Raw genomic sequence first — 18,115 nt, 5'->3', positions numbered from 1 at the left:
CTGCGTAAGCTAAACTTAAAAGAGGAAAACTACGCTAACTTTTCTTTGAAAAAATATTCAAAAAGTACCTTAAAAGAGAAAGCACACGAATTTAAAAAGTTGTATCTTGCCATCCAATTCTTCTTCTGCAAAGTAGTGAGGCTTTTGCTCTCTAATTTATCTCTATTTACGCAAAGGGTTTTATTTCAATGTAAACACGTATAAAAGAATACTTTGTTAAAAATAATGTTAAAGGAGTTGCGTAAAAAAAACGTCTGAATAAACTTTCTTTACAAAAAAAAACAACTAAGAAACAAGCGCGCCTAAGAAAAACCAGATCGCGATTCACTAAGTCAATAGACGAAAGAAACAAACTTTAAAAAGTCTTTCTAGACAACAAATTCTATTTTTGGCAATGCAGTTTTTGTATTTATGCAACCTATCTTTTGTTTCACTTCTACTTTATTTTACGTTTACCTTGTATTTTGTCTTGCCTTTTTGCGTTTTGTGATGTCAAGCTACATAATCTAAACTTAAAAGAGGAAAACTAGGCTAGTAGAATATTATGTTGTTGGTTTTATATGCAGCCTAACTTTAGTTTCATCTATATTTTGTTTTGCGTTTATCTTATATTTTATCTTGTCTTTTTGAGTTTTGTGTTTTGTGATGTCAAGCTACATAAGCTAAACTTTAAAGACCTTTTTTTTGAAAAACTATTCAAAAACTACCTTTAACAAAGTAGCGAGGCTTTTTATGCACTTTTACTCTCTAACATACCTATATTTGCGCAGAGGATTTTATTTAACTCAATGTAAACATACATAGAAAAATATTGTTACCCGTTTATTTTATGCAGCCTAACTTTAGCTTCATCTGTATTTTATTTTACGTTTATCTTATATTTTATTTTGTCTTTTTGAGTTTTGTGCTTTGTGATGTCAAGCTACATAAGCTAATGTTAAAAGAGGAAAACTACGCTAACCTTTTTTTGAAAAACTATTCAAAAACAACCTTTAACAAAGTAGCGAGGCTTTTTATGCACTTTTACTCTCTAACATACCTATATTTGCGCAGAGGATTTTATATAACTCAATGTAAACATACATAGAAAAATATTGTTACCCGTTTATTTCATGCAGCCTAACTTTAGCTTCATCTACATTTTATTTTACGTTTATCTTATATTTTATTTTGTCTTTTTGAGTTTTGTGTTTTGTGATGTCAAGCTACATAAGCTAATGTTAAAAGAGGAAAGCTACGCTAACCTTTCTTTGAAAAACTGTTCAAAAACTACCTTAGACATAATCTAGATTTAAAAGAGGAAGACTACGCTATTTTTGCTTTGAAAAAACTTTCGAAAACCACCTTAATCGATAGAGATAGCACACGATTTTAAAATGTTGTATCTAGTGATCCACTTCTTTTACACCAAAGTAGCGAGGCTTTCTATGCACTTTTACTCTCTAACATAGCTATTTTTGCGCAAACGATTTTATTTATTTCAATTTAAACATGCCTAGTAGATTATTATGTTGTTGGTTTTTTATGCAGCCTAACTTTAGTTTCATCTATATTTTATTTTGCGTTTATCTTATATTTTATCTTGTCTTTTTGAGTTTTATATTTTGTGATGTCAAGCTACATAAGCTAAACTTTAAAGAGGAAATTTACGCTAACCTGTCTTTGAAAAACTATTCAAAAACTACCTTTAACAAAGTAGCGAGGCTTTTTATGCCTTTTTACTCTCTAGCATACCTATTATTTGCGCAGAGGGTTTTATTTAATTCAACTTAAACATACCTGTTAGATTATTATGTTGTTGGTTTTTTATGCAGTCTAACTTAAGCTACATCTATTTTTCATTTTACGTTTGTCTTATATTTTATTTTATCTTTTTGTGTTCTGTGATGTCAAGCTACATAAGCTAATGTTAAAAGAGGAAAGCTACGCTAACCTTTCTTTGAAAAACTATTCGAAATCTATTTTTGAGATAATCTAGATTTAAAAGAGGAACACTACGCTAATTTTGCTTTGAAAAAACTCTCGAAAACTACCTTATTCGATAGAGATAGCACACAAGTTTAAAAAAGTGTATCTAGTCATCCACTTCTTCTACAGCAAAGTAGCGAGGCTTTCTATGCACTTTTACTCTCTAACATTATGCATTTTACTCTCTATTTTTGCGCAAAGGGTTTTATTTAATTCAATTTAAACATGCCTAGTAGATATTTTATGTTGTTGGTTTTTTATGCAGCCTAACTTTAGCTACATCTATTTGTCTTATATTTTATTTTATGTTTTTGTGTTCTGTGATGTCAAGCTACATAAGCTAATGTTAAAAGAGGAAAGCTACGCTAACTTTTCTTTGAAAAACTATTCAAAATCTACCTTTGAGATAATCTAGATTTAAAAGAGGAACACTACGCTAATTTTGCTTTGAAAAAACATTCGAAAACTACCTTATATTTTATCTTGCCTTTGTTAGTTTTGTGTTTTATTATGTCAAGCTTCATAATCTAATCTTAAAAGAGGAAAACTGCGCTAACTTTCCATTGAAAAAGTACTCAAAAAGGACCTAAATCGATATAGATAGCTCACGATTTTAAAAAGTTGCATATAGTCATCTTCTTCAGCAAAGTATCGAGGCTTTTTATGGATTTTTACTGTCTAACTTTCCCATATTTGCGCAAAGGAATTTATTTAGTTCAACTTAAACATGCCTAGTAGATAATTATGTTGTTTGTTTATTATGCAGTGTAAACTTTGTTTCATCTATATTTTACGTTTATCTTATATTTTATTTTTGTCTTTTTGAGCTTTGTGTTTTGTGATGTCAAGCTACATAATCTAAACATAAAAGAGGAAAACTACGCTAACCTTTCTTTGAAAAACTATTCAAAATCTACCTTTAACAAAGTTGCGAGGCTTTTAATGCTTTTTTACTAACATACCTATATTTGCGCAAAGGATTTTATATAATTCAATTTAAACATGCCTAGTAGATTATTATGTTGTTAGTTTTTATGCAGCTTATCTTTAGTTTCATTTATATTATGTTTTAGGTTTATCTTATATTTTATCTTATCTTTTGAGTTTTGTGTTTTGTGATGCCAAGAATTTTAAGCTAAACTTAAAAGAGGAATGCTACGCTAACCTTTCTTTGAAAATCTATTCATAAACTACCCTAGACAAAAGCTAGATTTAAAAGAGGAAAACTACGCTATTTTTGCTTTGAAAAAACTTTCGAAAACCACCTTAATCGATAGAGATAGCACACAATTTTAAAAAGTTGCATATAGTCATCCACTTCTTCTGCAGCAAAGTAGCGATGCTTTTTATGCACTTTTTCTCACTAGTTTGCTTATATTTACGCAAAGGAATTCATTTAATTCAATCCAAGCATATATAGAAGATTATTATGCTATGATTTTTTTTTTCTTTTATGCAGCCTAACAATTATTTCACCTATATTTTATTTTACGATTAACTTTTATCTTACTTTTCTTTTTTGAGTTTTGTGTTTTGTGATATCAAGCTACATAAACTAAACTTTAAAGAGGAAAACTACGCTAACCTTTCTTGAAAAACTATTCAAAAACTACCTTTAACAAAGTAGCGAGGCTTTTTCTCTCTAACATACCTATATTTGCGCATAGGATTTTATTTAATTTAATGTAAACATACCTAGTAGATTATTATGTTGTTGGTTTTTTATGCAGTCTAACTTTAGCTTCATCTGTATTTTATTTCACGTTTATCTTATATTTTATTTTGTCTTTTTGAGCTTTGTGTTTTGTGATGTCAAGCTACATAAGCTAAACTTAAAAGAGGAAAGCTACGCTAACCTTTCTTTGAAAAACTATTCAAAATCTACTTTGAGATAATCTAAATTTAAAAGAGGAACACTGCGCTATTTTTGCTTTGAAAAAACTTTCGAAAACTACCTTATTCGATAGAGACAGCACACAAATTTAAAAGTTTGTATCTAGTCATCCACTTCTTCTACAGCAATGTAGCGAGGCTTTTTATGCACTTTTACTCTCTAACATACCTATATTTGCGCAAAGGATTTTATTTAACTCAATGTAAATATACATAGAAGAGTATTGTTACCCGTTTATTTTATGCAGCCTAACTTTAATTTCATCTATATTTTATATTGCGTTTACCTTATATTTTGTCTTGCCTTTGTTAGTTTTGTGTTTTGTTATGTCAAGCTTCATGATCCAATCTTAAAAGAGGAAAACTGCGCTAACTTCTCATTGAAAAAGTACTCAAAAAGGACCTAAATCGATATAGATAGCTCACGATTTTAAAAAGTTGCATATAGTCATCTTCTTCTTCAGCAAAGTATCGAGGCTTTTTATGGACTTTTAATCTCTTATTTACCCAAATTTGCGCAAAGGACTTTACTTAATTCAACTTAAACATGTCTAGTAGATTATTAAGTTGTTTGTTTTTTTATGCAGCCTAACTTTAGTTTCATTTATATTTTATTTTACGTTTATCTGATATTTTATCTTGTCTTTTTGTGTGTTGTTTTGTCAAGCTACATAAGCTAAACTTAAAAGTGGAAAACTACGCTAACCTTTCTTTGAAAATCTATTCAAAAACTGCCTTAGACATAAGGTAGATTTAAAAGAGGAAGACTGCGCTATTTTTGCTTTAAAAAAACTTTCGAAAAATACCTTAATCCATCGAGGTAGTACACGAATTTACAAAGTTGTATCTAGTCATCCACTTCTTCTATAGCAAAGTAGCGAGGCTTTTTATGCACTTTTGAGTTCTAATTTATCTCTGTTTACGCAAATGGTTTTTGTTTATTTCTGTGTAATGATATACAAAAGAGTATTTTGTTAAAGATTATGCTGCAGGAGCTGCGTAAAAAAACTCTGGTGACCTTTCCTTAAGAAAAAAGCAACTGAGAGGCATGTGCGCTTTAGAAAATTCAAATCGCGATTCACCAAATTAAAAGACGAAAAGAACGAACTTTAAAAGCTCTTACTAGACGTTTGTGTTTATGATAGGCAATGCAGTTTTAGATTTTATGCAGCCTAACATTTGTTTCATCTATATCTTATTTTACGTTTATCTTATACTTTATCTTGCCTTTTTGAGTTTAGTATTTTGTGATGTCATGCTAAATAAGCTAAACTTTGCTAATTTTTATTTGAAAAAATATTCAAAAACTACCTGAATTATAAAGCTAGATCTAAAGGAGGAAAACTACGCTAACTTTTCTTTAAAAAAATATTTAAAAACTACCTTAAACATAAGCTATATCCAAAAGAGGAAAACTATGCTAACTTTTCTTTGAAAAAATACTCAAAAACTACCTTAAACATAAGCTAGATCTAAAAGAGGAAAACTACGCTAACTTTTCTTTGAAAAATACTCAAAAACTACCTTAAACATAAGCTAGATCTAAAAGAGGAAACCTACGCTAACTTTTCTTTGAAAAAATATTCGAAAACTACCTTTAAACATGATTTAGATTTAATAGATGAAAACTACGCTAACATTTCTTTGAAAAAACATTCAAAAACTACCTTTAAACATGATTTAAATTTAAAAAAGGAAAACTACGCTAACATTTCTTTGAAAAAATATTCAAAAAGTACCTTAATCGAAAGAGATAGCACGCGAAATTAAAAAGTTGCATCTAGTCATCCGTTTCTTCTTCATCAAAGTAGCGAGGCGTTTATGCACTTTTTATTCTCTAATTTATCTCTATTTACGCAAATGGCTTTTGTTTATTTCAATGTAAAACTTTTCAAAAGAGTATTTTGTTAAAGATTATGCTGCAGGAGCTGTGTAAGATAACTCTGGTGACCTTTCTTTAAGAAAAAGCAACTAAAGTAGATGTGCGCCTAAGAGAATCCAAATTGCGATTCACTAAATTAAAAGACATATACAACAAACTTTAAAAGTGAAACTATTTTTACAAGCGTATTTGGTAAAGATGAAATGTTCTTATGACATTTTAACGTTACGAAAAGGATTTTCTTCAGTTCAAATATTTATTACAATTTAAAGTGTTAAATAATGTTACAGAAACGACCTAAAACGCCTGTTGTATTAATTTAAACGAACAAAATAGATAAAAAAAAAAGAAAAACTATCATTAAAAAAAAAAAAGAAAAAAAGAAAAGAAATAGAAGTTGAGGAAAAATAAAAATAAGAACTTCTAACAAAGAGCTCTTCTTTTTATTTTTCAGATTTTAGATGCTTAATTCCTTGAATGAAAAGTTGAACTGATGACCCACTACTAAGGTTGTTCCTAGCCTTCCGTTCTCAAACTAGGCCATTCTGAGAGGCTGTTTGATTAAGTACCGTTGATAGTAGTATCGCACGTAAGAGACTTCTAAAACTCTGATTATTAATTCCTTGAATGAAGAGATGACTTCATACTCACTAACGAGGTTGTTCTTAGCCATCCGTTCTTAAACTAAGCAAAACAGTGAAGTTGTTTGATTAAGTATCACAGTTTGCTGATTTGCACATGCACCATTGCCGAAACTGTGATGCTTGGTTCCTTGATTGGATTGAAGAAGCTCATCACCATGCTTTTTACAAGCTGTCCGTTGTTATGTTTTGCAATTCAGTGGTTCTGTTTTGCAATTCATTTTCTGTTTGTTTAAGTATCATCGATGGTGGTGTCGTGCATGCAAACTTTCCGAAACTCTGATGCTTGTTTTTCTTGAATGGAGAGATGAGCTTATACTTTAGGTGACTTTTAAAACTGCAGTAATTAGTGCCTCGAATGGAAAAACGAACTCATTCTTTACAGACCAAGGTTGTTCCTGGCCATCCGTTAACATACTAGGCAACAGTACAGCGAAGCTGTTTGTTTACAAGCTTTTGTCGTTTCGAGAAATCACTACATTAAGCATTCGATGGTGATACACGACTGATGGCCAGGTTCTGATTTTCGAATGAAAAGAAGAGTCGCATCCGACCACCGGTCGGCTTTCGACGCAAAACAGCTGTACACACTCGTCCAACGTCCAGTGACTAACTGTTGCAACGAGAAAGTTAGCTTTATTTGTCGTGCAGATTGTCCGCTTTGACGTAAAATGCTAGAAATTTGCTGAACGCTCGGTTTGCGCCGCCCAAGAGTCATTCTGTTTCTGCGTTGCCAGCGTCTGTCGGCTAAATACAACTGTAGACTCCGCGCAAGCTTTTTCACCGCAAAAGTTGTACAGAGCCACACCGAAGGCTAAAATCGACTTTAAGGTCGAAGGTTAAAATCGACCCTAGAGCTTTGAAAACGACGTCACGAAATTTTCAAGTACATCATCGAAGAAAATTACGGCGGCCAGATGCGACTCTTAGTACTAACTCTTCTAATCTTAGTACGTTAAGCATTCCAGTCGAGAGATCAGACGTTTTTTCGTCACCTAAGAGACCGGCCGATCCGTTTGCGACGCTGCGGAAAGAAAGAAGATGGCAAACCACAGGGTTGTTACCGTAACAAACCTCCGTGAGTACCTCCATCTCGAATGGCTTTTGGGGAAACGTTCGTTTTAAACTCAAAGGGATGGTTGTTAAAGCTCACAAAAGCCTGGTTAACGATTTTCTAACGGCAGAGACCGTGTTTACAATGGATGCAGGCCGTTTGCCCGAGCCCAAAGCGCAAGACCTTTCGGAGAACTCCTCTAGGTCGATGCAACGAAACTACTAGACGCGTGCACCTAGCGGCACGTTACAACCGAAGGACGCCCCTCGTGGACACTATACGAACGCAATTTTTCATTGTCCCCAGGCTTCCAAACCGTAACCTCATCCCCCTCCAATCCTAACCCCGTAATTCTCTTACTCCTTCCCCCCCCCCCCCCCCCACCCCTACCCCTCTTAAAAAAAAAAAAAAAAAAGATAAAGAAAAAAAGAAAAAAGTTTCCTTCTCTCTTTTTTTCTAGCTTTTAGCCGGCCCTCCGCTAGAAGGGAATAGGGAGTAACGAAGGTTTGACATCAAAGTAGCGTTTCGTATAAGATTTGCTTGGCAAAATTTGACAATTTTTATAAAAGCCAAGCACTAGTTCAAACTGGAGATAATAAAACGAAATCGAATGATCTCACTTCTCAAACCACTGAGCTGCCATTGGTCGGCAGTTTCATGTTTGGAGACTATTGAGCTGCCATTGGTCGGCTGTTTAATCGTTGCGATTGGTCGGCAGTTTTATCGTTGGAGACCATTGAGAGATATAAAAGGCACTTTTTTTTTTTTTGAGCACAACATTAAACGCTATATCGTTAGATCTTGTTATAAAGGCACCCTTAAAATGCCGAATTGAAAAAAAAAAACAAAAACAAAAACAAACAGAAAAAAAAAATGAAATCGAAACGGGCATTCTTTTAAGCATAACGTTAAAAGCTAAATCGTTAGAGGTTTTATTAAGAAGGCACCTTTAGAATGCAAAAGACAAAAACGGAAAGTTTTGCTTTCCTGGCCACAAGCGATAAAATTGTTAGTAAAACGCACTCTAGCATTCTCACGTTCCAGACGTGACCAATGTTCGAGTAATCGAACAGGTCCGCTCAACCGTGAATGAAAGCGGAACTAACACACACTACCAACTAGTCACTGTGTTGGTCTGCTGAAATTACAACAGTCCATGAAAAGTATCTCGTAGAAAAGTCCTAATTTTGGATCATGGGCGGGCTGCTCAAATGAGCACTCTGCCCAATTGAAACAAAGGAAAAAAAAAAAAAAAAAAAGAAAAAAGAAACCGAAACGGGCATTCTTTTGAGCATAACGTTAAAAGCTAAATCGTTAGATGTTTTATTAAAAAGGCACCTTTAGAATGCGATGTCCTCAAATATTTTCCTCGATATTTTAATAAGTAAACAAAAACAAAACTAAGTCTTGCAACTGGCGAAAACTTTCAATAAGCAAACAAAGCAACAACTTTCCTTTCGAGTTTTTTACATTTTAAACAAAAGACAAACAAAGAAAAAAAAAACAAACAAAAACAAAAACAAAAAAACAAAACAAAAACAAAACAGAAAAGGGAGAATGAGTGAGTCGACTGATTTCGCTCAACTGTCTTAAACGAGAAGTCATAAACGTTTGCTTGTGCCAGCAAGTTGCAAATTAAGTTGTTAATGAGCTGCACCGCAAAAACTTAACCCACAGTTTATTAAGCATATTAAGCCTTTGCTGACATGTTAAGACATTTTAAGCCTTTGCTATTATCATGAGGCTTTTTTGCTCCACGAGCCAAAAAAGTACGCTAGAGTTGTTGACAAACTGCATCGCGGTCGAAAAGTGTAATTACGCCAACACTTTTATCCGTTTAAGCATTTCGTTTTCGCACGAACAACAATTAAAGCAGCTCGTTGAGCTTAACGACGTTCGTATTTTTTTTCGAAGCCAAAACTTCGGCTATAAGTAGAGTGAAGAGGCACTTCGAAAAACAACAAAGCTGTTCGCAGTCGATAGCAACGAGCGACAACATCTCTGCGAGTCTGGCATCAAGGTAAACATTTTTTTTTACATTTTCATTTGTTAGTGCCACTTTTGTGTACATTATGTATTCAAAAATTTCTTGCTGACGCTAGATTTTTCGTTTTCAATGAACAACAGTTGCAACCTCTAGTCGTTTGCTAAAACAGCTTGCTAGGACAACCAAATCAATCATATGTTGTGAAAATTTCTTTTTGTTCAACTGACTAAGGAAGATCGAGCGAACGCTTTTTTTTTTTATAACTTGTTTGTATCATATTGCTATTAAGAAAACAGCGTTGTGTATACTAAACGTGACATAATTGGCAATTATCCGTAACTAAAAATAAGATAGAAATTACAAACTTGATACCATATTTTAATTACTCTAACAAAACTAGACGTCATCGCGTGAGAAAATAAATGTTTATGACACATAACCTATTTTTTTGTTTTTTTTTTCTTCTCTTTTTTCCTTTTAATCTCCTTTCTTTCGTCCAAAAAGCGTTTTGATTTTTGCCTCGCCACAAGCGATGAAATCGATAAAAAAACCTGCTCGGACATTCTCAATTCTCAACAACAAAAGCAATCAAAGTTCTAGCTCTCGAGCACGTGCGCCAACAGGCTGATGAAACCGTTCAAATATGCTCGATCGCTAGAATTTAAAAAAAAAAAAGAAGCAAACCAGAAACAAACCAAAATAAAAAAAAAACAAAAACAAAAATGGACATCTTTAGAACGCTTAAATTTTATAAAATATTTTCCTCTGCGTTTTTAACCAGCTAAACTGTCGTAAAGTTTTTTCGGTGCAGTTCATTTAAAAAACTTAGTTTTCAACTTTTAAACGTTTTAGACTTCTCGTTTAAGGCAGTCGAAAGAAATGAGTCGACTTGCTCTCTCTCTCCCTTTTCGGTTTTGTTTTTGTTTACTTGTTTTTGTTTTTTCTTCGTTTGCCTTCGTTTGCCTTTGTTTGCCTTTGTTTGCTTTTGGAAAAGTTGTCGCCATGCGAGACTTAGTTTTTTTTTGGCTCAATTTGTGATTAAGTGAAGTTCTAGTCTTGAAAGTGTGCAAAGTGTGGGCCAATCTGGTGGCTGGAGTGATGACACGTGAATGCTGGAAATTCCAGACTTTGAGCGGATTCAGCGTACATAGAAAGAAAATGTAACATTCACGTGGGTCTCTCCTAAGCTTGCCATTGGTCGGTCTGCTGGCCTTAAGTACCCCCCCCCCCCCCCTCAACGTCACGTTTGCTCAACTTTCTCGGTCTTTGGCGCCCAAAGAAAGCTCGAGGAAGGATAAAAATGGCGAGGTTTCGGTACTGCGTTTTCTGTTTTTCCTATTTGTTTTTGTTTGTTTGTTTGTTTCGTTTGTTTGTTTATTTATTTAATCGTTTTTTTGTTTGTTTCGTTCGTTTGTTTGTTTGTTTCGTTTGCTTCGTTTGTTTTGTGATGTTTTGTTTTCCCTTCTTGATGGCACAAAACAGAAGCAAACAAGACTTTCGGTTATATTCGGTTATATTCGGTTCAATAAAAGTTTGTTGGTTTCTGCACAACAACAACAACAACAACAAAAGTCCCTCTGTCCCTCAAAAGCAGTTTCTCCTCTGTCCTAAAGAAGAGCCTCTTTGTAATCGATCTTGTCTGAATGCAGCTCTCCTTTTGCCTACAGGTTTTTATTCCAACCCTTTTGTTGTTGTTAGTGCCATGTTGTTGTTATTGTTATACTCTGTAAAAGCAGTTGTTGCTGTTGTACTTGTTTGTTGTTTCTAAAGACACTGTTGTTGCTGCTGTTAGCGCTGTTAGTAATCACCCACTTGGCTTGTATTTTTGTTTCTTGTTTTTGTTTTTTGTTTTATTTATAAACACTCTCTGAGTAAGTGATGCTGTTGCTGTTGTTGTTGTTACAGTTGCAATGAGTGTTTGTTAATGTTCCCCCACTTGGCTTGTTTATAATCTATTTTATTTTATCAACACTCTCTGAGTCAGTGATGGTGTTGCTGTTGCTGTTGTCGTTATTATGCTTGCAATGGGAGTTGTTACTGTTCACCCACTTTGCTTGTTTTGTTTTTGTTTCTTTATTTTATCAACACCCTTTGAGCCAGTGATGCTGTTGCTGTTGTTGTTGTTATAGTTGCAATGAGTGTTGTTAATGTTCACCCACTTTGCTTGTGTTTTTGTTTTTGTTTATCAACACCCTTTGTGTCAGTGATGCTGTTGCTGTTGTTCTTATTACAGTTGCAATGAGTGTTTGTTAATGTTCACCAACTTGGCTTGTTTATAATCTATTTTGTTTTATCAACACTCTCTGAGTCAGTGATGCTGATGCTGTTGTTGTTATTGTGCTTGCAATAAGTGTTGTTAATGTTCACCCACTTTGCTTGTTTTGTTTGTGCTTTTGTTTTTCTTTATCAACACCCTTTGAGTCACTGATGCTGTTGCTGTTGGTGTTATTATAGTTGCAATGAGTGTTAATGTTCACCCACTTTGCTTGCTTTATTTGTTTGTTGCTTTTTTTTTTATCAACACCCTGCGAGTTAGTGATGCTGTTGCTGCTTTTGTCATTTTACTTGTATTTATAGTTGTTACTGTTCAGCCACTTTGCTTGTTTTTTAATCTGTTTTATTTTATCACCACACTCTGAGTCAGTGATGATGTTGCTGATGCTGTTGTTGTTATTTTACTTGCAATGATAGCTGTTACTGTTCAGCCACTTTGCTTGTTTTGTTTGTTTGTTTGTTTGTTTTTTTTATCAATATCCTCTGAGCAAGTGATGCTGTTGCTGTTGTTGTTGTTATAGTTGCAATGAGTGTTTGTTAATGTTCACAAACTTGGCATGTTTATAATCTATTTTATTTTATCAACACTCTCTGAGTCAGTGATGCTGATGCTGTTGTTGTTATTATGCTTGCAATAAGTGTTGTTAATGTTCACCCACTCTGCTTGTTTTGTTTGTGCCTTTGTTTTTGTTTATCAACACCCTTTGAGTCACTGATGCTGTTGCTGTTGGTGTTATTATAGTTGCAATGAGTGTTAATGTTCACCCACTTTGCTTGCTTTGTTTGTTTGTTGCTTTTTTTTTTATCAACACCCTGCGAGTTAGTGATGCTGTTGCTGCTTTTGTCATTTTACTTGTATTTATAGTTGTTACTGTTCAGCCACTTTGCTTGTTTTTTAATCTGTTTTATTTTATCACCACTCTCTGAGTCAGTGATGATGTTGCTGATGCTGTTGTTGTTATTTTACTTGCAATGATAGCTGTTACTGTTCAGCCACTTTGCTTGTTTTGTTTGTTTGTTTGTTTGTTTTTTTTATCAATATCCTCTGAGCAAGTGATGCTGTTGCTGTTGTTGTTGTTTTAGTTGCAATGAGTGTTTGTTAATGTTCCCCCACTTGGCTTGTACTTCTGTTTTCTGTTTTGTTTTGTTTTTGTTTTTTTTGTTGTTTTTTTTCTCAACACTCTCTGAGTAAGTGATGCTGTTGCTGTAGTCGTTGTTATAGTTGCAATGAGTGTTTGTTAATGTTCACAAACTTGGCATGTTTATAATCTATTTTATTTTATCAACACTCTCTGAGTCAGAGATGCTGATGCTGTTGTTGTTATTATGCTTGCAATAAGTGTTGTTAATGTTCCCCCACTCTGCTTGTTTTGTTTGTGCCTTTGTTTTGTTTATCAACACCCTTTGAGTCACTGATGCTGTTGCTGTTGGTGTTATTATAGTTGCAATGAGTGTTAATGTTCACCCACTTTGCTTGCTTTGTTTGTTTGTTGCTTTTTTTTTTTATCAACACCCTGCGAGTTAGTGATGCTGTTGCTGCTTTTGTCATTTTACTTGTATTTATAGTTGTTACTGTTTAGCCACTTTGCTTGTTTTTTAATCTGTTTTATTTTATCACCACTCTCTGAGTCAGTGATGATGTTGCTGATGCTGTTGTTGTTATTTTACTTGCAATGATAGCTGTTACTGTTCAGCCACTTTGCTTGTTTTTTTTTGTTTTTGTTTTGTTTGTTTGTTTGTTTGTTTTTTTATATATCCTCTGAGTTAGTGATGCTGTTGCTGATGCTGTTGTTGTTATTATGCTTTCAATGAGAGCTGTTACTGTTCACCCACTTTGTTTGTTTATAATCTGTTTTATTTTATCAACACTCTCTGAGTCAGTGATGCTGATGCTGATGCTGTTGTTGTTATTATGCTTGCAGTGAGAGTTGTTACTGTTCACCCACTTTGCTTGCTTATTGTCTATTTTATTTTGTCAACACTCTCTGAGTCAGTGATGCTGATGCTGATGCTGTTGTTGTTATTATGCTTGCAATGAGAGTTGTTACTGTTCACCCAATTTGCTTGTTTTGTTTTTTTATTTGTTTTTTTGTTTGTTTTTGTTTTGCTTGTTTTTTTTTATCAATACCCTCTGAGTCAGTGATGCTGTTGCTGTTGTTGTTGTTGTTATAGTTGCAATGAGTGTTTGTTAATGTTCCCCCACTTGGCTTGTACTTTTGTTTTCTTTTTTGTTATGTCAACACTCTCTGAGTCAGTGATGCTGATGCTGTTGTTATTATGCTTGCAATGAGAGTTGTTACTGTTGTAGTTATGTCTGTCATTTGTCCTTGTTAGCAAGTTCTATTTGCCCTCTCTTGCCTTTTTTCAACACAGTTTCTTTCTTTGAGTCATATGGTTGCGAGATCCTCTCAAACTCCATCTCTTTATTTATTTGTTTCTTTTCTTTTTCTTTTTTTTTTTCTCATTCTCCTTCTCATAATAGCAATCACTGCTGCCACCATGCATGTAATGCTAGTTGCTCTCATTCTTTTTCATTTGCTAGTGGAAACTTTGTTTCTTCTTGTTGCTCTCTTTTCTTTCTTTTTTTCTCTTTGCAGAGGATTCGAAAAAACACAGCTCTTCCCTGCAGTTGTAAACATTCCAGGATTGGATGCAGGCAGAAGAAAAAAACTCTCACTGACTGGTTTCCTTTTTTTAGCAAAAACCGTTGCAAACAAACACCTGAACATGTCTTCTTCACAAGAAAACAACTCTGTTGTTGCTTCTTCTCCAAACTCTAAAGCAAAAAAAAAGAAAAGAAAGCAGTCACAAGAACAGAGAGACTTAAAGCTCAAAAACAAAGTCAGGGCCGCATTAGTTGCAGCGTGTGGCTCCGTAAACAGGGTTGTACCTTTCTATGGTACCAAGAAGAGGTACGCTGTTAGCTGTCCGATGCCTTTGTGCAAACATTCGTCCACAAGCATTAAAAGACACTTGACTAAAAAGATCATTCTTGGACTTTGGATGAAGCTTCCATCTTTTACTCTGCAATGGTCAGGAAGTTTCAGCATGCTCGTCTCGAACGCAAGTCCGGCTGTCCAAAACCTTACCCCTGTTTGCAATGTTGGAAGTATTACGACCGACTGGACATACACTTGAAAGAGACTCATTTCTACGATTCCAAGATGATCAAACAAAAGATTGCAGAGGCAAAGCGATACGACAACGAGAAGCTCTATGTCCCTCAATTTATTCGACCTGCCTTCTTTGGTATTAAGCCAGTAGCTGAACAAGCGTCTGCATCAGGCTCTGCATCCTCTGCTCCTGGGCCTTCCTCCTCTTTTTCTTCTCCGGTTCTTTCCTCTGATCCTCTTTTAAGCTTGCCCTCACCAGTTGCTGGTTCGTCCGAGGCTCCTTCTGCAAACCAATGCACCTCTGTAGAAAACAAAGAGCTGAACACCGAATCCGTCCTTGACTCTGATTTCGATTCCTTAGAGCACTTGGTTTCCAGCTCCTATGTCTTGACCGAAGAAAAGAGACTCTTGTTTCAGCTGGACAAAGATGCTTTTCACTTTTATTACCAGTCAGCAGATGAGCTCTTCAGAGACTTTGAAAAGTGGCTTGTGGTAGCCAACAACAACACTTGGTCACAAGCAAAGATCTACAAAAATGCAGTTGTGGAAATATTGACTTGTTGTGACAGCACGTTGACGCTGCACCCAAACGCCCTCACCAATTCCAATGTTTTGGAGGATAGATACTTCTCCTTGCACTTTAAGAAAATTCAGCTCAATTCCAAGCTGAGTGAACTTGACCAAACAAAAGCCATGTCTTGTCACACGTTGTACAACCGCCTCGTCTCCCTTTGTCTCCTGTTTCGTTTCAGTGAAGCCAGAAACGTCTATTTCGGACTTTCTCATGAGGCCATCCGACGTTTGCGCTGCAAGGTGGATGAGTTGCGAAAAGTGCTGAGGCCCTTTCGTTCTTTGAGGAGGAGCCTTGTGAAAAGAAGAAAAGCATCAACATCATCAATGTCAGTTTGCTGACCGAATATGGCAAGTCTGCATACGTAAGAGACTTAGTGGAATCGATTAGAAAGGCGTCTCTTCCGCTGACTAGAGACAATGCTGTGTCTCTACGAAACCATCTTCTGCTCTCTGTCACTGTAATTAACAGTTTAAGAAAATCTAACATTGCTCTTTTAAACATTAGAGACTACATGGCTGCTGAGAAGAGTGAGTGTGGATATTGCATTGTGCAAGAGCGCTACAAAACAGCATACAAGTACGGAGCCAAAAACATTCTAGTGCCGAACGACTTGAAAGTGTTGATCGATATTTATTTGCTGAGATACAGAGACCTTCTTGTCAACGACTCTCACTACATGGCTGCAGACACCAAGACTGTTTTGGAGTTGAGCGACTGCTACAGGCCCCTTTTTCCTTCGGTGAGAGCCAACAAAGACGAAGGTGTGACACTAGGTGCAACTAGAGTGCCTGTTTACCAGATGGGTTCCTCTGCTATCACCTCTAGCCTGACGTCCTGCTTCAGAAAAAGCCAAGTAAACATTCCCATGAAGCGTCTTACTCCCACTTGCATTCGCGGTTCGATAGCCACTTACTTTGCCAACAACAGCAAAGAAGATCGCGAGCGGTTTGCTACACTCTACATGAAGCACAGCAGACACACAATGGATAGCTTTTATGTGTCCCAGTGGAACGCTGCAGAGGAGTTGCGCTTTGCCCTGGGCATCGGACAGTCCTTCGGAGTCATAGAGTCTTTGACTGTTGAAAAGTCTGAGAGACCACCAAAGGAGGAGAAGGATGTGATGGACTGGCTCCGAACTAATGCAGAGGAGTACGGTTTTCATGATGTTGAGGACATTTTTGAGGAAGATTCAGACTCCGGTTCTGACTCTGAAGAATGTGCTGCTACTTTTCGGTTGTACCACAGTGGTTCCATTTTCTCCAGCTGTAGAAAACAATGCTCCTTTAGAGGACAGCAACGAACATGTTGTAGATTTCTTGTGTGAACCTAGCTCAACTCCTGTTTCGTCTGTTCCTTCTGAACAAACAATCGCTGGTCCAGTTCTTGAACTATCCTCTGCTCTTGCACAACTAGTTCCTAATGAACAAGCTGTTTGTATGGATGTAGATCAGACTCTAGCTGTTCCTGTTGGCACAGCTTGTTCTCCTCTTGCATTAACATTATTTCCTGATGAACCGGATTTTATTGAACACCATGCACAACTTTCTCCAGTTTACTTTAGTGAGCAAGTGGTTGCCAAACCTGTTTCTGCTGCTCCTGCTCAACAAGTTGCTTTCAGTCCTTCAAAAGAGGTCTTTTCTGTTCTGCTGGAAACAGTGTCTAATGTTGCTTCACAGCAAGATAATCTTATGGCTGTCACACGTGTTTTCCATGCTCCTCCTGAAGCTGCTCTTCTTGAACCTGCTCTTCTTGAACCTGCTCTTCTTGAACCTGCTCATAAGCAAGTGGTTGCCAAACCTGTTCATGTTGCTCCTTCTCTGCAAGTTGTTTTTAATCCTTCAAAAGAGGTCTTTTCTGTTCCTCTGGCTCCTAATCTTGTTGCTCGTCAGCAAACGATGGCCAAACCCAGTTTGTTTCTTTCAGCTGTTCCAGTCCAACAGGCTGGTACTGTTCTTGAAAAACAGCCCTCACCTGGTGCTGTTCAATCTGTTGGTAGTCTATTTAGCCAAGTCTTGCTTGTACATCCAGAGGTAAATTCTTTTTGATTTTTGATTTTTATGCAAATCTCAACACGCTTTCAAAAAATAAAAATGCCCAAATTAACTCCTTGCCCTATTGTTATTGTTAAAGCTGTAAAAAAAAAAAAAAAAAAGAAAAACAATAAAAAAAAACAAAAAAAAAAACAAAAAAAACAACACAGAAGTGTGTATGTATTTGTTGCAGGACTAATTCTGTGATTGCTTAAATGTTTACACAAGTGAATGATACTAAAACTGATTATGTTTTAGAAGTAAAAGATCCAAGAAGAAAAAAAATCAAGTTGGAAATGCCATCTTTTACTCAAGAACACATCGGTAATGTAAAACCTAATTTATACAAACATATATAAACACAAACCTCTTCTTGCACAATTTCAGATGGTTAACTGTTAATAAAAACTAGCCATCATTGCTAAGTGCACTTTTAGAAAGTTGTGTCTACCCGATTTCTAATGATGAAGTTAGAAACATCACCGTTAGAAATCATGCACAGCTTGTTATTATCTCTAACACTTAGAAACTGTTGATGGTTTTTTTATGAATTAGAAAAATGAACATGGTTTTATTTTATTTCAGGATCAACTCAGCCAAGAACAAAGGAAAACAAAGCAGAAGTTAGCCAATGCCAATTAGGTAATCTTTCAAAAACCAGTTATTGCTATCAGTGCAAACAATAAGGTCAACAAAAAT

This window comes from Hydra viridissima, unplaced genomic scaffold, assembly GCF_058129835.1.
Source record: "Hydra viridissima isolate aposymbiotic clone 2 unplaced genomic scaffold, HvirCarnegie_v1 scaffold_55, whole genome shotgun sequence".
NCBI classification, from domain to species: domain Eukaryota; kingdom Metazoa; phylum Cnidaria; class Hydrozoa; order Anthoathecata; family Hydridae; genus Hydra; species Hydra viridissima.
Note: the sequence above shows the minus strand (reverse complement) of the source record.